Genomic DNA, 18,263 nt, shown 5'->3' with positions numbered 1-18,263 from the left:
CCTTTAGTCTTACACTTCTAAATTAGGGACTGCTAGCGCAGATAGCCCTCGTGTAGCTTTGCGCGAAATTCAAAACAAAAACAAACAAACAAAATTATTCGATTAACAATCTTACTCTTGAATTTGCACTATTATTTTTTGCATAATATATTATAGTTTTTTAAAGACCTACTTAAATAACTTTTTGTTTTGAGAATTATGAAACTTAAACAATTTCTTTCACATTAAAGTCTTCCTTATTAACAAATGTTATGACAGGAAGTTATCGAAATCGCGTGTCTTGTTATTGATAAAATGCGATAAAATTTTGATTGAATTCAAATTAGAACCTATGCTTGTACGAGAAATGATGTATAAATAAATAAAATTGAAATAAAAAGAAAGCATTCGGAATAGAAAAATATTCACTACAAAATAATGATTGTAAGAAATCAGTTTATTGAATTATGAAAACAGAAACTGAAAACGCATACCTTAACACAAGATGTAATGTATTGCAAACACCTGTCTATACATACATATACATTTCACAGTTATCTGCATTAAATGGAAGGCATACAGACAACTACTTAGATCTGCACAGCCTGAACGAGATAGTTGTATAAATATACAACAATTGTGTTAATTCTGTATGCGCCAAAAAAAAACAATAACAAACCAATGTGAAATATACCATTTATACAAAAGTATTGTAAAAACGAAACTATAACAAAACAATGTGAAATATACCATATATACAAAAGTATAGTAAAAACAAAACTATGTGAAATATACCATTTATACAAAAGTATAGTAAAAACAAAACTATGTGAAATATACCATTTATACAAAAGTATAGTAAAAACGAAACTATAACAAAACTATGTGAAATATACCATTTATACAAAAGTATAGTAAAAACGAAACTATAACAAAACAATGGGAAATATACCATATATACAAAAGTATAGTAAACATGTTGTAGTTTTACAATAGAAATATATATAGCCAAGGCTCAGATTATTAGAAAATGGCATTGAACTGCTAAAATGACATAAACATCTTTATTGTACTAAACATGTGATAAAACTTACATTCCTTCTTCAAGAGTGATTTGGATTTTAGGGTTTATTTCTTGTGTTTTATTTATTATTTATGTTACTTGCTTTTTAAGTATAATGGATAACTAAATATTTGTCTCTCAAGGTTTTAAACATTTTTAGGAGACCTTTGTTTTAAAATTTTAAGTTTACAGTTTAAAATCATAAACTCTGTTACAGAAGAAGTTAGTTTTTTTCTCTAATTAAAAATACCCTTTAAGACCTGTAGAATAAGACTGCTATAAAATAATTTCAATTATCCCTTCAGTCAGTTATGTAAATCAGGCATCTGACATTTCGTCATTTAGTTGAGACTCGAAAATGAACATTTGGTAGAGGTGACTTTACATCTTTAAAGTTCATAACATTTCAATTTAATTATAGAGCACTGCCATGTGCTTCATGCTTCTTTGTGAAAAAGAAGTTTGTTTTAGTTTCATAATCTTTCCAAATACCTGTGATCTGGTTGCAAAGGTAAGCATGAGTGATCTGTAGAAAGAATTCTGTTTCACATGTTGGTACACTGAAACTTTTAGAACTTTTAAGGAGTTATTTGCATCTCGCTGTGAGAGATATGCATTTATATGACACACGGTCCGACCTTATGAGTTTGTTTCTAACCATTTATAAGCGGAAACACCAGCTATTTGAGGGCGCGAACATCCGTTTCAGTCTCAGAGCATGTACCCTACTATTTATACGAGTCAGAATCGACAGATTACAGTTGTCTGCTTGTGCTGTGGATGGTAGTCTACTTTGTCCAGGTGTTACAGTAACTGTGATTGTTATATAACGTAATAATCCAGAATGTGTTTCAATATAAAACTCTGTATCTTTTAGTTTTCATGTCATAAGCTGCATAGTATTATTTCCTTTGGTTACAACATTGCACTTTCATAAGTACAGTCTTGGCCAAAATTTTACACATTTTATAACAAATAAGATTGTTATTATTAAGATGGAATACAAATACACTTAGCGCTGTCAAATTGAGAAATGTGTTAAATATTAAACATCTATATGCATTTGTATAATAAGACAGGTTCTATGGATATTATGAACAATTTATTATAACAGTAAACTTCAGCGCCTTCTAGTGACAAGTTGAGATGAAATCACGGTGGATTACATCAATAACTTCATCGACAGCATGCCACATCACTTTGCGAAAGTTATTAGAGTACAAGGAGGACCAACCAAATACTGAATGTTTAATATGAACCGATATAAAGTTACAAACACTATTTATAATAATTTGACGTTATATTTTTATTTTGTTATTATATATGTTTTGGGAGGGTTTTGCTATGATACGTGAAATGCTTAATTACACCTCTTTGTACAGGTGTATGATAAAATTGTTCAGCTACATTAGCTGGTTTAGGGTCGTGGTTAGCAATTGTTCGGCTTAGTTCTGCTCAACAGGTCTCAATGGGATTACAATCTGGAGACTGCTGGTCATAACAATCTTGTAACGTCTTCTTAGTCGAGATAATCCTGTACAATACGCGCACTGTGGGCAGTGGCAGTGTCATCCTGAAACACAAAGTTATTGCTAAGCTTTGCCCTAGCATACGATAGAAATATCGTCTACATGTGATGCCTGTAGAAGGCGCCATTGACGTTTCCCTGGAGAATATGAATAGCAGTTTTTCACTATGATGAATAGCTGCCCATACGTGTACAGCACCACCTCCTGTGTGTTCCCTGTGGGAAAGACAGTCTTCCCTCGTCTGTTTTCCAGGCAAACGACGAACACGAATCATACCACAAGTTTTAACAAGCCGTAAACAGGACACATCTGAAAATATGTCACAGTATCATAACTGTAAGTTGGCATGCTGTCTTGCCCAAGTAACACAGTGATGGCAAGGAATTTTGGTTAATATCAGTTTTCAGATGGTTCTTCTTGCAAAATAACCTTGTTTGGTTAGTCTCCTGTTCACTGTTCTTCTGGGTACTCTGGAATGAATATGTTCATGCTATTCCTGCCGTAAAACTTCTTTCGACATTGACGTGCCTGGTCAAAACACTGTCATCTCGGGCAGTAGTTTTGCGGCGTCTTACAGTACACCTTTCTGGAACAACGTCACCTGTAGTCCGATGACGTTTCAGAATTCTGGATACAGTACACTGTGATTATCCTACTGTTCTGGTAATGTCCGTTTGCTTCATACCATTTCTGGACAGTCAGAAAATTTGATGCCCTATAACTTCTGGAACATGACGAGGCATGACTCTACATCAAATACGGAGAAATTGTCTAAACAAAGCGTTGATCTGTTTCGAAGAATATTATACCAAATGCACACCCTTTTATACGAAACAGGTATGTATGTGTTTTGACGAACAAATTCTCAAAACAATTTATACAGACCAGAATAACAACTCATACATGTTTGTTCGATCATACGCTACCTTTTCTGTTACTACTCGGGCATTTACTCAATAACTACTCCATGCATGTAGACAATAACATCAATATAGAACGGTGTGCAAACATTTTGGCCAAGACTGTATGCTCATGACCATTATTTTGGTCAGTTATCTGTGTTAGTTTGAAATGTGTACACTTGCTGAAAGATAAGTAACTTCTTGGTAGGAAAATGATCAAGTTTCATAATACTCTTATTCATTACACTTCGGTGTAAAAGTCAGCTCTAGAGTTTTGAACAAGTAAATGTATTCAATTCTTTCATTATTTCTTGATTAACTGTAATATTTAATTTTCACGGTTAAAACTACCGCTTGACTCCCAATAATGATCGACCAGAATAGATGGTAAGGCCAAATAATTTTTCAGGATTTCAATAGATAGAGGCAATAACATATTCTTCTCAGATGATTTATCATTCAAGCAAGTGTTTGTTTGAACTAAAAGTAAACAGATCCCTGTTTCATCAGCATAGTTCATAACTTTCGTATATAAATTATAACCAAGTCAAGAATTGTGATGTTTGTTTTATAAAAATACAAATATTCAAAATTACATTATAGTTTTAACATCTAACCAGCTTAGGTAATAAAAATAATTGGTTTGAAATATATATAACCAAAAAAGTACCTTTTACAATGTCCCTGAGTGAGTCGAGCGGTAAATTTACGTACTTTCAACGCTGAAATCTGGGATTCGATTCCCTGCTGTTGACAGAGCATAAACAGCCCATTGAGCATCTTTGTGCTTCAAATGCACAGATATTACATGAATTGTATCATAAATATAGATTTTTATGTGAAGATTCACGTATAAGCAAGACATAGTGCCGGATTTTTCCAAGTAGTCGCCATATTGAATTACAATATGGCTACCATCTAAAATCAATTTTATGCAAATCTACACTTTTAATCTACATAGAAATATGAACTTTATACCCAAAACCACATTTTCTTGGTCAGAGAGTTTAATTATGGCATTTAATTTAATATTTGAAGCTTTTTGGTTTCAATATAGCTATTAGTTAATGTATATAAACTTTATAGTACAATAGCATTATGAGTCCAGATGATAGATTTCATCACATGGCAATACAATCTTAGAAGGTACTTTTCCTACATTAAAAAAAAATTGTTGCAGCACATTTCAGTAGTTACACACAGATGGCTTGAAACAAACAGTTATATCAAGTATATAGCATGTGCATTAAGACGTGCACAACAATGTGAAATATCGTCCATCATCAGTGTAAACTTAACTCAAATGCAAAGATAAAAAAATAACTATCACACTTAAGGTACTAAAAAGTATACAAACATTGTTGTAATTTTTGCTATAAGAAACATGTGACTCATCTAAATACATGTATAGTCTACACCAATGTAGTCTATACCAACCATCATGGACTTTCTAAACATTAATATTAGTGGCAATTTCCGGCACAGAAACACAGTGAAGCGCAGAGCAAGTTAACCATGCAGCATTTGCCGAGACCATTGCGTATGTTCTTGCAGGAGAATGGATAAGTTCATTGCAATACTTTGGAGCATCTGGTACGGTTGTCCACAAAGATGTCCAGCCTTACTCAGCTTGCTTCCATTCACATGGAGTCAGTACATACATCCTGTTCAGACACTAGTAATCGCTTCCCATATATGAAGAGCGTGGTAAGCAGTTCTTTTTACACGTTGTTCAAGAGCAGCCTACATTGGGGGAATGTTTCCTCTTGCTTCTTTTCCTTGGGCAAAGAGTGCTTGGTGGGCCTGGTTTCCATTACAAATTGGGCAAGTGCAGCTGTACGAGAACACAGTGAATTATTCTATCAATGCAAGATCCTCCTCCATGATTTCTTATGGTTTTTCTGAAAGGTCTACATATGTTATAGTCAAATCAAGGTATACCTTCCATGCCTCGAATGCAGTTTTATTTCCCCATCCAAAGAAGGCTGACGCAGTACTGAACCCCAAGAACGGGTGAAAGAAAGTTAGATTCATGCCCGTATTTGGAACAAGATCATTGGCAATACTGTGCACGGGGCCGTATGAGAAGTTTTTGCTAACTCCAAAGACAATTCATAACTCCTGGATGTGTAACTTGTGCACATGGGCAATTTACAAAACTACAACAACAGTGTCCACTGTAAGTGATAGATGTGAGAAAAAATCTTCTTCCTGGAGTCATTCATTGGCGTATCGGTATTACCAAGTTCCCTTGTAAATATATTTAGAATATCATTTATAGGTTTCAAAGCAATTTTATTATTCTAAATGTAGAAATAATCACAAAAGTGAAACTTAAAAAAGTACAAATAATAATAGCTTCCTTTTTGTTTACAATTTTGTTGATGCCTGCTTGATGTTTGGATGTATTAGCAAACCAGTAATGGTCTGCAGCGTGTTTTAAAATTAGAATGCCTTATATATACTTATTTATGAACATTAAAAGTACATAGTTGTTCTGGTTTTCCATGGTGGCCATGATGGAATCCAAGTTGGAAGCTGTTGGGGAAAACATCTGCGATGAATCTTAGTTTTACATGAATCTCCATATAAAACATATACATCAATGCCACATTTTAGATATTTAGATGACATTCCTACATGTATTTGAGGGACAAAGTTTGAGTAATGTTGATTTCCGAAGATGGCTGGTTGGGGAAAGATCTGTGTTGGTTCTTGCTTTTTATATAAATCTCCATATAAAAAATCTACTTGTATGCCAGTTTTCATGCTTTCCTCACAATGCTGGGCTATTTTGTGAATTTCGAGAAAATATTTGTTATAAGTTGATGTTATGATCATTGAATATGTTGGTGTCAATGTTCTTGCCTGTAGACCATTAACGTCTATAGAGGCCTGGCATGGCCAGGTGGTTAGGGAGCTCGGCTCGCAATCTGCGGGTCGCGGGTTCGAATCCCCGTCTCACCAAACATGCTTGCCCGTTCAGCCGTGAGGGTGTTATAATGTGACGACCAATCCCGCTATTCGTTGGTAAAATAGTAGCCCAAGAGTTGGCTCTGGGTGGTGATGACTAGCTGCCTTCCCTCTTGTCTTACCCTACTAAATTAGGGACGACTAGCGCAGATATCCCTCGTGTAGCTTTGCGTGAAATTCAAAATAAACAAACATCTATAGAAAAGGTTGACTGGATTATTTTCAAATCTTCTTAATAAACTGTGCTACACGAGCAATGTTTTACAGAATTCTAAAAACTTACTACAGTATAATCAGTTACTAAAGAAACAACTAATTTCATCATACTTGATTACACAACAACAAAAACCCTAGTAAATACTGAATTTGTCACTAGGGGAAAAGAAAGGGTGAGGAGAGCCTTTATGAAAACTTATGCCAGTTCTTTTGAACTTATTTCAAATTATCTGTTAAAATGAATTAGTAACTTACTTGTGTACAAATATAAAACATCCTAAACCATATTTATTGTTAACACATTTAACAAGAGAGAGATTTTTACACCACTTTTGTTTTTGAGAACTGTTTTCAGCCAAATGGGACTATTTTAAGGCTTCAGTTTCAGTGTAGTACCAGTAAATTCCAAATACATATACACATTTCCTACACTACAAAATGATTAAAGATTTAATTTTATGTATCCGTGTTATAATAAGGATTTAATCATGAGGTGAATAGTAACAACAGGAGTTTCCGATTATTTTTTTATGTTTTTTATTATTGAATTTTAAGGTCCATTATACTCAAGCTTGATCTGCAGTATGATTCTCATATTCATTAAACTACGAGAAATACACATATATCACTTTGTAGTGTAAAACAGTTGATATGCTGAAGTTACACACATCAATTCTTAATCCTGGGATTAAAAGACGTTCTCTGCAGTTTTAGTTCATAATGTTTCGATCTACTGTTCTTTTCTTTTTTAGATCAAAGTTCATTTCACAGACTGCTGACAAACATCAACTCCATTAATTTAAAAGTTGTCTGATGTATACAACCCTGTTTGCCAAGTTATGTTGTTTTTCGCGCTGATATTATGTGCGGAAACTGGAAGTGATTGAGCTTTCGAGTAAAAAAAAAAGAACCATTTTTTTCAATACAAGTCCACATACTCGTCAATCTATGTAATGAGGTTAAATGTAATGTAAAGATCGATTGAAGTTGAGAGTGTGTGAGAAAATGGCCGAGCTTTGGTCAGTTTCTAAGGATTACAATACACTTAAGCCATTAGAAAATTATTGTAGTGGGCGGGTATAGCGGATGCCTTTCTAAGTTGAGCTGGTATGGAGACTTGCTTTTTTATCAAGTATAATGAAAGTAGCAGCTCTTTCATTAGTAACCGATTTTATTGTCATAAGTTTTTAGAATTCTGTAAACAGTGCAATCAACCTTTTCTATAGATGTTAATAGTCTACAGGCTAGAATGTTAACACCAAAATATTCAATATTCCAATAATTATAATACCAGCTATAAAGTCATAAGTATGTTTCTTCCAAGTCCACATTGAACGTCCTTCAAACTGAAGTCTAACCTTCGACACAATGTTGCCAACCTCAGGTAGTTTAATAAAAAAGGAAACTTATACCTAGAGATTCAATCATTCTTTTGTGGGAATCAAATATTGTTTTAAACTGGCAGACATCAATTGATCAGAACCAACATGCGCAAACTCCAAACCCTTAATTAACATGCGCAAACTCCAAGACAGTCTAATGAAACACTTCTCCCATACCCGAGTACATATTGGTCATCAAACAGAAAAACTGGTGGTAGTATCTATGGTCACTGATGAGGAGTGGAATTCTCCGAAACCCCCCCCCCCCAAAGAAAGAATAGACCATTTCAAGCTTTTACTTATTATTAAACAAATGTTTAAACAACTCTATTCAATAATGAAATTCTGTTTAAACCGTTGGCTAAGGACTAGAAAATTCGAAAAACAAAGTAAGCTATTTAAAATTAATTGATTGAACCGATATTGGGCAGGGAAATCAATAAACTATAGAAGTATCTAATCCCTCCTCAACACTTTAAACTTACATTTCAGCAATCCTGAGCTTTTAACTCTAACTGCACTTGTAGCGTTTTTTTTAAAATAATCTTTAAATCTATTATAGCTGTTTTACGGAAATACTTAGGATATGCATGGAAAAGACAAATTATTATTCGTTTCCTAGTAAATCCAAAATATTGTTACAACTTTCCTGAAGTGACCAGATAAATATCTGAATTAGCAGTTCCATACGCTATTTGAAAACAGAACAGGTAGATAAGACTTGTTACACCTTCTATATGGTGTGATTACCATTCATAGGGCATTTTAAACAAAAGAGAGAAAAAATATTACAAATTGTAAAGGAAGTGTCTGAAAAGAGCTACTATCTGTAGGAATCAACAGTATCAATGATATGAATTATAGAAGGGGGAATCTTGAAAGTTTAAACAATAATGATTGAATTTGCTGTTTCTTGAAACTATTAAATTATACAATAAGCTATGTGAATCATTTAGAGAAACACTTTTGAAACTTTGGTGGTGGTGTTCTTATTCACTTCAGGAAGGACTGGTATAACCTGCTTAACTCACAATATGTAGGTTGCGAGGTCGGAACCTGTCGCCGAACATGCTTTTCAGCTGTGATTGTTATAATATGACGGTAAATTTCACTATTCGTTGGTAAAGAGTAGGCCAGGTATTGCCAGTAGGTGTAGCTGCTTTCCATCTAATTTATCATTTCACTAGGGACGGCTAATTTAGATAACCCTCGAGTAGTTTTGCCGAAAATTCAACGAACGAACGTATATACGCATTTCAGTTGAGCACCGATGTTTCAAAAGGTTTTCAAAATCGATTTTTTTTGCGTTCAATACAACGAGCTTAAAGTACTTAAATGCCAACCATCTAAAACATAATTTCTTAATAGAATGCTTATAATAACTCGTACAAAACAAGAAGCTTTTAATTCCCAAACAAACGGATATCTTGCATTCCTAATAACCTTCAACATATTTTTATATTTCAACCTGAAGAATAAACGTTTATTAGTAATATTTCATATGTTTATTAGGTATCCGAATTCCATTTAAGTAATTGACGTATTTTTTATTTTTTTCGTTCTTAGTTTGTCTTCAGAGAAATGCATTTATAGCTTCTTTAAAATCCAGATTCAATATTTTAAAAATGATTTTGAATATCATTTTGTTAGAAAACATATGAATTTAGATTTTAAAAAAAACAATATTTATTATTCATTACTTCATGCAAAACAACATTTGTTGTTGAGAGGTTCCGGACAACTTGTACAGCGACATCTGGAAAGTGTTTTAGTAAAAGATCACATACCAAGGAAGTCGGCATCTTGGCTGAATTTAGTAAAAATCTAACGAACTTGAGATATATAACTGTTCTTTTTTTTTCATAGAAAGCTAGTTTGGTGAATACTTACAATAAGAGTCGGTCATTGAGATTTTTTCACGTCAAATTACAACCTTGTAAAAATAATACACTATATAGTTCACTGTTCCAAACGGTCAGTCGAGAAGGTGTTTGAACAAAAGAAAATATTTTCAAAATGATTCGTTTCGGATTTTAAGCTTGTGATGAGTTGTGTTGTTTTAGTTCTTAAGGTTTTTAAATGTAATAAGTAAATTTCTTAACCAACTTTTTAAATACAAGCTTCATTAATTTTCAAATTACAAGGCAGAGAAACTTTTTTTCCGGGTAGATATTTAATAGAATTTTTATTGTTAGAACATCTGATATAAGCTTATTGTTAGAACATCTGAGTGATAGTGTGTACGGTTTTAGATGCGATTATTATGTAATATTCAACATTTCACATAAACCACTTAGATATTACTTGTGTTTCTTTAAAATTAAGAAAGTTCGTTCACACGTTCGATGTTTTTATACGAATTAGATAAAATGTCCTAAAGGAAATCACTCGCAGTTCGACACCTACAAGTTAAAATAATATGGTAATTATTTACACATACATACATTCTTCAAGTTAAAAAACTTTGGTAACTTTTGAACACATACATACACACACAAATTATATATAATAGAGTAAAAGAATGCTCAAAACACGCTTAGCCTCGCCATTTTAAGTATATATAAACACGTGTTATGTCTGAAGGCTCAGCGTGGTTAATAATTTATAAAGGTGCGTTCTGTAGTTCTTTTAGCCTTTTACATTTCTTCTTTCTCACGTATATATTTTTAATGAATTAAATGCTGAGAACCTGAACTACAAATATTTATATTCTTTATATTAGAAAATGAATAAAAACTCAATGTTTCTAAATGGCTTAAAAATACTGTTCTAGATATTAAGATAATAAAAATTGAAACCCTACTCATTTTTGAGACGACAAAATGCAATTCAACTGTGATGATAGAAAAAAAAATAAAATTATGAAGGCTATTAAGAAAACGAAAAAGATTAGGAATAGTTAAAACCAAAAAGTAAACGTTCTGCATAACAGAAATACTGATAAAGAATAATATGAAATATGATTCAAAACGGAAAAAGTTATAAAAAAGTAAAAAAAATTAAAGTTTACTAAGAACTAAAACCAAAAAAGCTAAATAACTTAGAAAATCAGAGCAATAAGTATATAGGAAATACATTGACTGGTCACTCGTTACGATTCCCTCACACACTCCATTTATTTGTATATGTAAAAAATACACCGATCATCTGATGTGTTAGATGACTGGTTTAGCCCTAAGGCAGAGATTTAGTCATGTTTTAGTTTATGTGCAAGACATAGCATCAAAGCAAAGCTTTCTTCGACTTAAAATAAGGATTAGGATTGTGGTTGCCCGTGTATCAATACCGTTTCTTTGTTTGGTTGTTCTTGTGATACTGTCACCAATGCCCATAAAACTTTGTTAAATTGTACCTGAAAGTTGTTGCAGATTATGTTCATGTTGTAATATTGCATTTTCACCTTCATAGACAAGGATTCTTTTATTCTTGTAATACTACAACTATAGCGTTCACGTTATTTGAAATTGATTCCAAGATCATGACACTGATCCCAGTCACCTTCTTTGACCGTCACGGTAACTGGATCCAAACGAAACTGAGATTTTTTATGGTGAACTTGAATGTTGCATTTGTCTGCGAATCATTGTTAAACCATACTCTTTGAGAAATGAACTACAAAAGACAAGACACTTTCCGGCAACTTGTGGAATTTGTGTTATCCAAAGGTGGTCTAACTTCACATAATATATCGATCCTAAAGAAGAGGTCAGTCAGTGTATTAATATATTGATTCTAATGAAGAGGTGAGTCAGTGTATTAACGCGAGTTGCTGAAAAAATACAGAGGACAAACTAGACTTAAAAACGAGGGTTACTGAAAAACTGGTTGTGGAAGAGATCAATATTATACAGTTAGGAAGAATAAAAAAATGTTGCCAAACTACTAATGAGAAATGGTTGGAAGGATGACGAAGATTAAGAAGACTGAACACTAACCAAGATAAAACTAACAGCAATACTGAGAGCGTTAAAAACAGTTGAGGGGCAGGTAAAGTTAAAAGTATAAAATGAAACAGAAATTGAATAAGATGGTTAATGATGTTTTATGAAAAGTGAAAAAACCATTTCGGTTCAGTAAAAGTTATTTAGTTTGGTCATTTCATGATAAATTACGTAATTCTTACTGTTTATTTGGAAAACTTCATATGAAGTTGTTTTCTTTACAAGAAAAACAATTTTAAATGAATGTACTAAGTGTTGTTAATATAAGTGTATTTAATAATACAACACATTTTATTTTTAATATATCTGTATACATAGCAAGAATAGAAAGTTTTAATAATGGAATAACGGTAAAATTATATTTAGTCATGTAGAAATATAGGATTCTTATAGTATGAGAAAAAAGTGTTGTAAAATCACAGCGAATGGAGTCGAGAAAAGGGTGAAAGAAGATATCAATCTAGGATTTGTGCAATTTAAGAGAAAAAAAAATATCGAAGGTATAGCAATGTTAGGAACGACAAGAAATGAAAAAAAGGTTTAAAGGCAAGAGAGATTGATGGATACGTTTATTGAACAAGAACACTGACCTGAGGAGATAAGATAAAGCCAGACTGTGCTAAATGACCAATGAAGAAATAAGAGGAAGGTTAGTTGACGCCTCTGTTGGTCAAATTCTCGATAACCATTAAGATAGGTCAAATGTTTCGTTAGATTTTCTGCCTTCTACAAATTACCGATTAGCCAAGAGCATCTTCGGATGCCGTACATCCTTAAGTGCTTTGAAAGTTTGATGCTAACATTTGGCCACGTTAGAATTGGACAAGACACGTGGTTCTTCGCTCCAGGTAATGAAACAAATCGATAAAAACACATTTCAATTTGCAAGAAAGAATTACATCAACTAACAATCAGGTAATCTATTATAATACAGTTTAAGGAACCCGGATTAAAAGTCTGTAGGGACATATTAAATCGCATATAACACGCGCTCTATTAGAAATAGGCTAAAATAAGAACAAACATTTCACTCACTATATATATACTTTTTTAGTTTATTTCTATTAAAGCTCTCGTGCAGCTTAGTTTGTTTCAGTAGAGCATGCTAATGTGACTAAAAATATAAATATATAACGGTCCAAGTATAAAAGATTACTACTAATGTTTATTTAGTAAAGATAAATTTGTTTTCACTGACAATTATAATTTTCTTTGCCTTATCTATACGTCATAAAATACTATACTGCATTTAAAGAATGCTGGATTGATAATCGCCACGTATGTTTGCGTAATTGTTTTAACTTGTGCAAATGACAGCTTCATTGCTCCTATGTTATTCTGTTAATGACAAAAAAAAAGTAAATCAGTTTAGATGTAGCTTCTTGTCACTAATGCAATCAATGCAGTAGCTCAGTTACACGTCTGGTTATTTGATTTCTAATGAGCGAATGCGTTATATTCTAGCTAACACGTTGCACAATATTCCATACTTTTTTGTGAAAACTTTTAAGTGCTAGCTCTGAATTCTATCCTTCTTAAGAACAACTTCGAAAGCACATTTTTTTTTGGTTTAGTTCTGAAGGATTAAGATTTAATTTAAAATGTATACGCTTTTTATATTCTACTTATATAATTGTTCTAGACTGTACTGATGATTATAATTACGTAGTTTTTGTCTCTAATTATACGGTTGAATATTTATCTAATTGCTTCTCCCTGAATATTTATAGTGAGTTTTTGAAGTAAATATTTCTACTTCCTGAAAAATTCAAATAGCCGTTAATTACTTTTTTTCAGAAATATTCCTTACACTCTCGCATAAATCTATTGCTGCTAATTGTCTCATTCATTTTTTTTTCAAAGTCCAGCCTATAGCTTTACAGACACGCGTAAAAAGTTTATTGTATATATATATATATAAGTGAAATCAAAGTCCTTGGTTGTCTTTAACTCGCAATTCTTGTAAAAGATCCGTGTGAAAAACTGTGGAAAAAAGTTTTTTTTTTTTTTGCTCTACACCATGGACTATCTGTGAATTTTAACGTTACAAGCCTTCAATCTTTCCCTCTGAGTGTTTAACTATTAAAAAAAATGTGACTACAGAAGACCGTCTGATAACTGTACAGACGTTTTTTGCCTGCTAAAAATTTTATTGAAAATACTTTTTATGTAATTTGTTAATTAATTTACATTTTCTTCTCAATACCTCTTGATCATTGAAAAATTTATTCCATCACCTTTTTTTCTTTCTTCGTTGAACCAAGATCTGTGAAGCTGGTACAAAACGGAAGTTGTTTTCATGCCAACAGTGGTGGTAGATCAGAATGAGAGTGGCGCTGGCCAAACATCGATATTTGGCTCCAGGATTTTAGCATATATTCCTTGGATCTAAGTGGTTAGCAAGAAAATCAATACATCTCTTCCTGTTACCGCACTCGGCTGTTTACTTAATGCTGATTTCAGACTTTACGCTCTGTACTTAAGTAATTTTGTTCTTAACTCGCTATCAGGCGCAATTTACTGAAGCTAACGCACAATATTCAGGGAGAAGCCGAGTTGCTCAGTTTTCTCTATCTTCAAATCCTTGATGTTCAGTGAGAATTTCGAAAACCTTTTCGTTGAAACACCACATACTAGTGTAATGAACTAAAACAGTGAGAAAATGTTTAATATAAAGCTAGCCACAATTGTGAGATTTCTCGTTATTAAAAGTCGTTTTGTGTCTATATTTTGTGCGCAATGACCATGTAGCTATCGATATTCTGTTTGTTATGTGTTCGTAATATAGGGCGATTATAAGAACATTCTATACTTAAAATGATCATTCAGAAAAGCTGGATCAGGGGGTTTCAAAAAACCACAGAAGGAGTTTGAATATGCTTTTCATCATTCTCAATCAGCATGGGCCAAGCGTAGCCCAGTCGTTAGCGTGCCGGATTATGAACTATTATCCGTCCTTTGGAGTCTTGGTGCGTAATAAGGGTGACGGTCAGACAAGAGTAGCCCAAGAATTGGCGATGGTTATTATTGACTAGATGCCTTCTCTCTAGTCTATGAATTGAAGATTAAGGACAAGTAGAGCTGATAGTTTTCGAGTAGCTTGTGATTATCCAAAAACAAAACAAAAACAACTTATCAATCAGCTTATCCCTAAATGAAGGTATTGTAAGTACTGTAAAAATCATCTGTTCTGGACTGTGTTCATTTATCCATCACACTGACATATAATTCAAAATGTCAACCTCATACATCTTGAGAAAGAGAAAGAAAAAGAACAGAAACACAAGCAATGCTGTTTTGTGATTCAGATGTGCAGTGTATGTTTTTGAACACCTATACCACACCAGACGTTTCCTAAATAGAATTATGATCCATACTGTGCCTCTGGATTGTTTCCCCATGGATAAATAGCTTTTAAAATATAATCATTTTAAATATGGGGTTTTATTTATAACTACCCTGTTTAGTGCTTTTGTATATAGTCACGTATTGGCTAGACCTATCGATAGGTAGGATTATATTTATATTACTCTTTTCTGAATAAAAATAGAATTTTTCGATTATTAATATAATTCCTATTTTGATTTTTACACCACTTTTGTTTTTGAAAACTGTTTTCAGCCAGATGGGACTATTTTAAGGCTTCAATTTCAGTGTAGTACCAGTAAATTCCAAATACATATACACATTTCCTACACTACAAAATGTAATCCTAGGATTAAGAATTGATGTGTGTAACTTCAGCATATCAACTGTTTCACACTACAAAGCGATATATGTGTATTTCTCGTAGTTTAATGAATACGAGAATCATACTGCAGATCAAGCTTGAGTATAATGGACCTTAAAATTCAATAATAAAAAACATAAAAAAAACAATCGGAAACTTCTGTTGTTACTATTCACCTCATGATTAAATCCTTATTATAACACGGATACATAAAATTAAGTCTTTAATAAAGACGTTCTTTGCAGTTCTAGTTCTTAAAGTTTCGATCAATTGTTCTTTTCTTTTTGAGATCAAAGTTCATTTCACGGAATGCTGACAGGAATAACAACTCCATTAATTTAATAGTTGTATGATGTATACAACCCTGTTTGCTAAGTTAAGTTGGGTTTTTCGCGCTGATATTGTGTACGGAACCTCTCGAGTAAGGAAAAAAAGAACCATTTTTTCAATATAAGTTCACATACTCGTCAGTCTATGTAATGACGTTATATGTAATGTAACATCGATTGAAGTTGAGAGAGCCTTTGGTCAGTCTCTAAGGGATTAGGGGATTACAATACTCAGGTCATTAGAAAGATATTGGAATGGGCGAGTATAGTGGCTGCCTTTCTAAGTTCAGAGACCCTCTGTGGTGATGAAACATTTTAATCCGATATACAGGAAGGCATGCAAGGTCAGAAAAAAAAGGAAACGGGTCGGCATGGGTTTGAGAAATGAATATATGAGGCAGGTGTTCAAAGAAAAAAAGAAAAGAAAGAAGTGCGGGAGATGTGAGAGAGAGAACGAGTAAACCAAGAGAGGCGAACGAAGAAAGTAATATGCTGCCAATAAGAAACAAAACCTAGGTTATTGATTGCCAGTAATAAAGAGCAATTTATTATAGTTACATTGATATGAACCAATTTCTGATAGGAATAAGTACAACCTAAATAAAGTTGGTGGGAGTAAGAGAGGAAAGTGAAGTGTGAGGATAGCATGATCGTAACAATCTAACCTAACAAACTGAATATAACATAAACAAGAGAAATTTTATATGGTTGAATGTATAAAACCTACAAATGCTTAACTGTACAAATAATTGTAGTTATATTCATCGTAAATGCTCGAACAAGGTTTCATGCACGTTCCCACGCTCTGTGGGTGTTGTGTATGCTACTCCATTCATGTTGCGTACCGCACACTTAAAAGTCCTCGCTTTAACTTGGATTTTTTGTTGTAACTGCAGATCACATGCGTTATTTTTCATTCAAAGTTCATGTTTTCCTTAATCACGTAACGCGGAACATGCACACTGGATCAAATTTTTCACGTTGAGTAAAGATTTGCTCAATTCGTCACATTTAATAAAATCCATAAACTGTGCTATTAAAGGAGTTTGGGTAACTAAACATTTTATTCGTACGAACAATACCTTGTAGACGAGAACTTACAATTCTCACACATCTTAATAACATCGTTCAGCTAGTTTAATTTAAACTCCTTATTCTGCAAGTGGAGAAAATGTCTTTGGATGAGGACATGGGTGTTTCTATTCAAATATGTTACGATGATGTTGTTAACTTAATGAACTAAGGATGGTGCCTTTTATTCATAAACCACCGTTCTGTGATTTTTTTTTTCGTTCCAGTGTAACAAATTTAATGTACTTACATATTGCCACTTGAAATTCCAGAAAAGGTATAAAATATTAATTTACAAAAAAAAAGCTACACAATAATGTACATACACGCACACAAATATAATATATATACTTAATACGAACAAAATCGTAGAGACGAGAACTAACACTATGTTGCACAATTCTCACATATCTTAATATTTTATATTACGTTCAGTGGGTGTGATTTAAAACATTACACACACACAAACACTTTTTTTTTATGAGGAACCAATACAATAAGCCACCCAGTGGTACAGCGGACTTACAACGCAATTAGCAACAGAGTGAATAGACTATGAATCCAAATTTTTCATGGGCAGTTAGAATCCTTATTTTTCTACATTTACAAGAGTAGAAATTAAAGATGGTTTTTAACAGCAAATTAATTTCTAGTATGATGTTACTTTTAAAATCTTAATTTTCTTAGGGGTGACTACCATATTCACAACTGGCTGCAGAAGACCGAGCGATAGTAGGTGTTGGGACATTACGAGTTAAAGCACCTAACACCTAGCTAGCCCATAAATGATCTTCTGTGACAGCTATTTCGTTATTCACTTTCGCACTTTTTTTGTGGGTGCTATTACCGCTAAAAGTTTTCTTTTAAGAATTATATCTTTTGCGCTCTATTGGCATACAGTGTGATTTTTGATTTTGTTTTATATGTGAAATTAATTATTAATGAAATATGATAGACTTATCTAGTTGAATTTCACACTAGACATCCCAGTTTGGTCTATAAACAAATTTCCATCATTGTTATATGGTGATAATTTCGTCGTCTATTATACAATTGATGCAGTTTATAATATTGGACCTGTTTTATTTACTTATATATATATATATATATATATATATATATATATTGTGTGTGTGTGTGTGTGTGTA

General features: G+C 32.9%; 1 protein-coding gene across 1 annotated transcript in view; it reads left to right on the top strand.

The window, feature by feature from the left end:
• Nucleotides 1-18,263, top strand: part of LOC106458381 (unconventional myosin-Ia-like) — a 306,550-nt gene that overhangs the window by 48,553 nt on the left and 239,734 nt on the right. The window lies entirely within an intron of this gene.

Source organism: Limulus polyphemus, unplaced genomic scaffold, assembly GCF_000517525.1.
Source record: "Limulus polyphemus unplaced genomic scaffold, Limulus_polyphemus-2.1.2 Scaffold22, whole genome shotgun sequence".
Lineage (NCBI taxonomy): Eukaryota > Metazoa > Arthropoda > Merostomata > Xiphosura > Limulidae > Limulus > Limulus polyphemus.
Note: the sequence above shows the minus strand (reverse complement) of the source record. Positions and strands in the feature narration are given on the sequence as shown.